General features: G+C 45.2%; 1 long non-coding RNA gene across 2 annotated transcripts in view; it reads left to right on the top strand.

Annotated features, from left to right (window-relative positions):
- Positions 1 to 694: 694 nt before the first annotated feature.
- Positions 695 to 6,000, top strand: part of LOC125614440 — a 123,952-nt gene continuing 118,646 nt past the window's right edge. Inside the window, exons 1-2 of one of the 2 annotated variants that reach the window (XR_007345022.1) lie at positions 695 to 933; positions 1,780 to 1,982. This is a non-coding gene — a long non-coding RNA (uncharacterized LOC125614440). Of the gene's footprint in view, positions 1,345 to 1,779; positions 1,983 to 6,000 lie in introns of both variants that reach the window. The other variant, XR_007345023.1, reaches the window with a different exon arrangement.

Below are 6,000 nucleotides of genomic sequence, written 5' to 3'. Positions count from 1 at the left end.
AGATGTGTCTGGAGGCCCAGGAGGAGGGGGTGCGGCTGGTTGAGGCTGCAGGACCAAGGTTCAAGAGGGAAGTCAGCAGCTCACAGGCCCAATTGCGCTCCCCTGGGGAGGGCACAGGCAGTGTGAATCTCCCAATTCACGCCAAAGCCAGTCTCTACTGGGCCCAAGCTAGAGCTTCTACTTGGTCTGCAGAGAGAAGGGAGAGGCAGGAGATGCGCAGCAGAGGGGAGGGGCCGCAGCAGGGCCGCGGGGGTGAGCAGTACCCGCGTAGCACAGCTGTTCCAGCAAATGTGCTACAACAAAGCTGTGTAACTCCCGGCCTACGAATGCACTGCTTGGGGTTCTGGCTGGTGGCGCCCCACCCGGGACCGCGCGGCAGCACNCCAGAGTCTCAGCTGTTGCGGCTGAGAGCGCCGCCACTGCTACTCCTGCTGCCGCTACCGTCGCCGTCGCCGCGGCTCCAGTCACCTCCGGCACAGACTCTCCTTCCCCAGGCTCTGGGCAGCTCCCCCATTCCCCCTCCCCACCCCACCCCCGACTCCACGACCACAGGGTGGGGCGTCCGTGCCATGATTGGCAGGTGTGTAGCCCAATCGCTAAAGTGGGAAGGCGTGCCCGAGCCCGCCCACTGTTTTCCTTGGTGCCTTTCTCTTTAAATGCAAATAAGCGCGGGCGTGGTGTTGGCAGGGGGCGGGGAGGGTACGGAACCCCTTGCTGGGGCTCCGCACTCCCGAAGCCAGGCGGGTTGTGGCGTGGCTACAACGCCAGCTCTGGGGCCGGTCCCGCCCAGATGCGGCTCACAGGATCCCTGGAGCTGGGTTTCGGTTTTGCGAGCACTCGCATTTCCGTGGTCGCTGTGCATTTGCGCTATAGCTCCCTGGCCTCCACCAGGCAGTTTATCCCCAGAACTTGAGGCCGGTGGGGAAAAACGGGGTAGGGAGATTGTGGCACCTGGAGGGACTGCAGAGCCCCTTGGCACCTTGACTGGCCCGCCCTTAGACATAGAGGCAGGAACTGTGGCTCCTGCTCTGAGGCCACGCAGAAGAGGGACTCACCTGCCAGGAAAGTCAGCTGCAGCGCCCCAGCTTCCTTTGCTTCTCTAACACAAGGGCCCTCAGGGACTGCACCATAGAGGCCAACTGCCACCAGTTATCAACCGGCCCACTGCTGCTCAGAGAACTTCTCCAAGGTTACCCAGTCCGCCAATAACAGGGCAGAATTGGAATCCAGAGCCCCGGGCTCATCCTCCCAGGCTGCTTTCACTTTTCTTCTCTGGGAAGATACCTGCTTCATAGTTTGGCTCTCATCGAAATTCCCCACCTCCCAGAGAACATGGAGAACAAGGTCTCTAGAGTGCTCTCCACCTTTAATTGTGAGCCTGACAGTGCAGATCCTTTTCACTGAAAAGTCTGCATATTGAGAGAAAAATCTTGTCTGGGCCTTTAACCGGAGGTCATAATGAGGACTGAGTGAGGAGGCCTGCACTTTACTGCCTTTCCCTTTATTGTGTGTCTGGGATGTGGCAGGGGGCCAGCTGTGTTTGGGTCTCTAGCCAGAAGACATTAAGTCACATTTGTGGCTGCAAGGGCCAGGTGAGCAGAGGCAACAAAGAATCCAGTTCTACCACTAAGTCAAGAATATCCAGAAGGCCCAGCCCTAAAACTCTGTGACTGTCTGAAAAGGTGGGGAGGGGGAGGTGATTAAAGTTGAGAGGAGGAAGGATTAGAGAACAATGTGAGACAATTTTTCATTTCAGGAGTATTCTTTGCTGCTCTACAGGGTCCTGTCTGCCTTGAAGAGATCCAGTTGCTGAACTGATAGAGGTGGACTGCTTTCCCTGCAGTTGTGGGGCACAGGAACTGACTGACATGGCTACTAGGACTGGGATCTGGTTTCAGCTTTGTCTTGGACTTGCTGTGAGACCTTGGCCAATGCCTTTTCCTCTCTGGGACAGTCTATCATCCTATCTCCACAAGGATGGGGTAAGCTCTATAAGTTCAACTCAATTCTTTATATAATATTCTTTGATGTTTCTTGACCTCCTATGACTTTCTGTACATCTCCAACAAAAAAAATCAACATCAAACATCACACCCCCATCCTAGTCCCGGGTCTAAATAAATGGTAGGGAATAGGCCTAACATACAACATTGGTAAATCTCAGATTTCCCACCTAGATGGCTGGACTGTTGTGTTTCACTGGAGCTATGCTTTCCTGATCTGCAAAGTTCTGATTCTTATTTGTTGGGCTTGATTTGGAAATTTTCTTTTCTTTTCCATCACCTCCATCTTAGGCTTCCCTGATGCCTTGTGCCTCTGTTTACTTGCCTTGGTCTCATTTCACTTAGAACCTTCATTCTCTGAATTAGGTCAAGATTGTAATTTGGAGAAAATGCTGGAACCCAGGGAAACAAAGACCTAGCACAGTTTCGGCTGTGGGAACAGAAAGAGAGAAGGTATGCATGGTAGTCTGGGGTGGGCTTGAAGTTCTCCTGAGCACTGTTGAGCTCCGCCTGTTACAGGAGCTAATCTGCCAAGCCTATTGCTAGCCACCAAGCATTCTTCCACAGCAGTCAGTTTTGGAAGCAGTGCAATGTATGCAGGTTAATTCATCACTCTGAGTCTCAATTTTCTCTTCTATCATATGTCACAGAGTTGTTGTAAGAATAGACAGTATTCCATGTAAAGTGGCACAGAGCCTGGTATATACAAAGGTCTCAATGTTAGCTTCTGTTGTTGTTGTTGTTAATATAATTACTATTATTATTATTATTATTATTATTATTTTCCTTCTTTTCCAATGCATGTATCTTCAAAGTTCTAGAACTCAGTGTATGACTTTGAAATTACTTTTTAATATAAGCACAAATAAGCCTGTGATAATTTATGCACAGATTACTTTTGCTTATGCAGTTCCCAGAGTAGAGTCTCTTGTTCATATTTATATTCTCAACACTGAACAAAGTTTAGCAAAAACTCATCACTGAGCATATGTTTGCTAAACATACTCAAAGGAGACATTTTTAGGTCTAATATCAAATTTAGGCCTCACCAACCATCAGTGAAGTGTGATGATGTTGCTTACTGAGCACCTCCTCTGTGTCAGGTTCTCTGTTAAGTGCCACATTCATCACACAGAATGGTAAACTGGACAAATACTCTGTCCTCAAGGGTAATCAGTCTATTAGAGGAGGAACACAACTTCCCACAATGCCTTGCGGTTTCCAACTTGGGCAAGGAATTGTTGGATGGTGTTGTCACCCATTGAACTGAGGAATATAGGAACAGGATTAGGGAAACATGATTCTGTTTAGGCCATTCTGAGTTTGGCAAGTCAGAAATCACAACTTGGGGCTGTGTACTTGCTTTTTCCTCTGCCTATGATGTTTGTCCTCTGCATATGGGCATGGTTTGCACCTCACTTCCCTCAGGTATCTATTCAAATGTTTCTAATAGTGAGATCTTCCCTAGACACTTGATACAAAAAATAGAAATCCCAATTCTCACCCCTTTCATTTCCAGTCCTTTAATTGGCCTCTTTCCTATCCATGGAATGTACCACCTTTTGGCATATAATTTTGTATCTATTTTTATTATCTTTTTTTCAGTGTCTTTTTTTCCTATCATAATAGAAGCTCTGTGAAGGCCAACAGACATTGAACAAAATATATATGTAAAATATACAGTATGTCAGATGGTGATAAATGTGATAGAGAAAAATAGAGTAGGGGAAGGAGTAGAGGGTGCACTGCTGCGAAGGGTGCTGTTTTAAATAGGGAGTTTCAGTTATCCCCCACTGAAAAGATGAGACATTCAAGCAAAGACCTAGAAGAATCAAGAAAACAAACCATGAGGACATCTGAAGGAAGGACCTTCTAGGCAGAGGGAACAGGAAGTACAAAATCCCAGAAGTGATAATATGCTAGAATGTTAGAGAAAAACCAGACAGCCAGTATAGCTGTAACAAAGGAAGTAAGGGGGCAAAGTGGTATGAGAAGAGGCCAGAGAGGGCATGTGGGCAGATATATATGGCTTTGTGAGTCAGTTTAGATACTTCAGACTTTGCAGGATTTAGAGCTGAAGAGTCACATGATTTTAGTGAAATGTCTAGGGAGTACTAGCAAGAGAAGCATCAGGGAATCCAGGAAGTAGGCTTTAATAATGAGCTAGGCAAGAGCTGACAGTAGCTCAAATCACCGTGTAGGCAGTGAGGTGGTGAGAAGTATTTGGATTCTGGATGAACGCAGAAGATAGAAATGGCTGAACTTCATAATGGCATATTAGATGATGGCTATGAAAGAAGAGAGGAGTAAGGGAAATTAGCCCCCAAAGCCCTGAGAGGGAAGAATTGGCTAGGTGAGGCCAAAGCCATGAGAGCTGTCTCTCTCCTGAAGCCAAGGAAGACACTGGGGTTTTATGAAAAATAGTGTTGCCAAGAATGTGTCAGATGCTACTTTGGGGTACAGCAAGATCAAAGTAGAAAATGTATCATTGGATATGGCTCTAGAAATTCACTGGTGGTGTGGCAAGGCCGTTTAGATCAGAAGTGGGGATAACCATCACACTATAGTAGGGTATCAAGAGAATTGTTCGTGAGGAAAGGAAGAATATATACAGCCTCCTTATTCCAGAAGTTTGATTGGAAAGAGGTGGTATGCATTAATCAGATTTTCAGCACTGTGACTAAAATACCTAACAAGAATTATTTAGAAAGAAATATTTATTTGGGGCTCATAGTTTCAGAGGTTCAGCCCATTGTCAGCTGGTTCTGTGCTCTAAGCCTGGGGTGAAGCAGAACATCATGGTGGAAAGGTGTGATGGAGATAAGCTGTCAGCTCATGGCTGTAGAGAAGCAGAGAGAGAATCTGATAAGCCAGGACAAAACATAATCCCCAAGGGCATGTCACGAAGTGACTTACTTCCTCCAGCCACAACCCACCTACCTACTATTACCACCCAGTAATCCATTCATATTATTTTCCAAATGGATTAGTTCACGGATTAGGTTACAGCCCTCATAATCATTTTCCCTCTGAAAATTTCTGCATTGACTGACATGGGCTTTTTGGGTGACAACTTATATTCAAACCATAACATGGTGGCTAGAAAAGTATTTGAGGTTCAGGTTTATATTTACAAGTTGGAAGGATGTGAGCTCATTTAAAAGCTGAGAAGAAAGTCAATCCAGTAGAAGACATAGGAGACAGGATAGTTGATAGGTTGGGGACCATGGATAGGGGTAGGGGATGGGATCCATAGTGAATTCAGATGAGTTAGCCTTGGTTAGGAGGAGGAACCAAAACAAGAGGGAAGGATGGGTGGATTCAGTAGAGTTAGTTGTTATAGTAGTTTGAAGCTGTCATGCCTAATGACTTCTACCTATTCTGGGATGTGGGAAAAAATGTTCCCAGTTGACAGTGAGAGTAAAACAGTAGTGGGGGTGGGGATGTTCACGCAAGCTTGTTAATATGGGATGAATTTTGAAATAGCTAATGCAGAGAATGTCTACTTGATAAAGGTCCAGGTTTGTTGACACCTAAAGATATATGGCAATCTCATTCTATAATTTTGTGAGATCCTGCTTCCTAGCCATGTGACTTTGAACAAATTACTCAACCTCACTGCACCTCAGTTTCCTTATCTACAAAATGGGCATGAGTAAGGCAGGACAATTGAATTATATGAGTTAATTCATTTAAAGTGATTACTTAGCATATTTCCTGGCACATAATAAGTGATTGATAGAAAGTATTTATATTTCTTTTTAAAAACTTATGATTTTGGCTTGACAAATCACAAATGCATATATTTATGATGTATAATGTAATGTTTTGATACATGTGTAACGTGGCAAGATTAAATCAAACTAATTAAGGTATTCATCATCTCGCCCATCATTTTTTATGATGAGACATTTAACATTTACTTTGTTGTTTTGAAATATGTAGTACATTATTATTGACTGTAGTTACCTTGCTATAAAAATAGATCTTAAAGCCT

This window comes from Marmota marmota, unplaced genomic scaffold, assembly GCF_001458135.2.
Source record: "Marmota marmota marmota unplaced genomic scaffold, marMar, whole genome shotgun sequence".
Lineage (NCBI taxonomy): Eukaryota > Metazoa > Chordata > Mammalia > Rodentia > Sciuridae > Marmota > Marmota marmota.
Note: the sequence above shows the minus strand (reverse complement) of the source record. Positions and strands in the feature narration are given on the sequence as shown.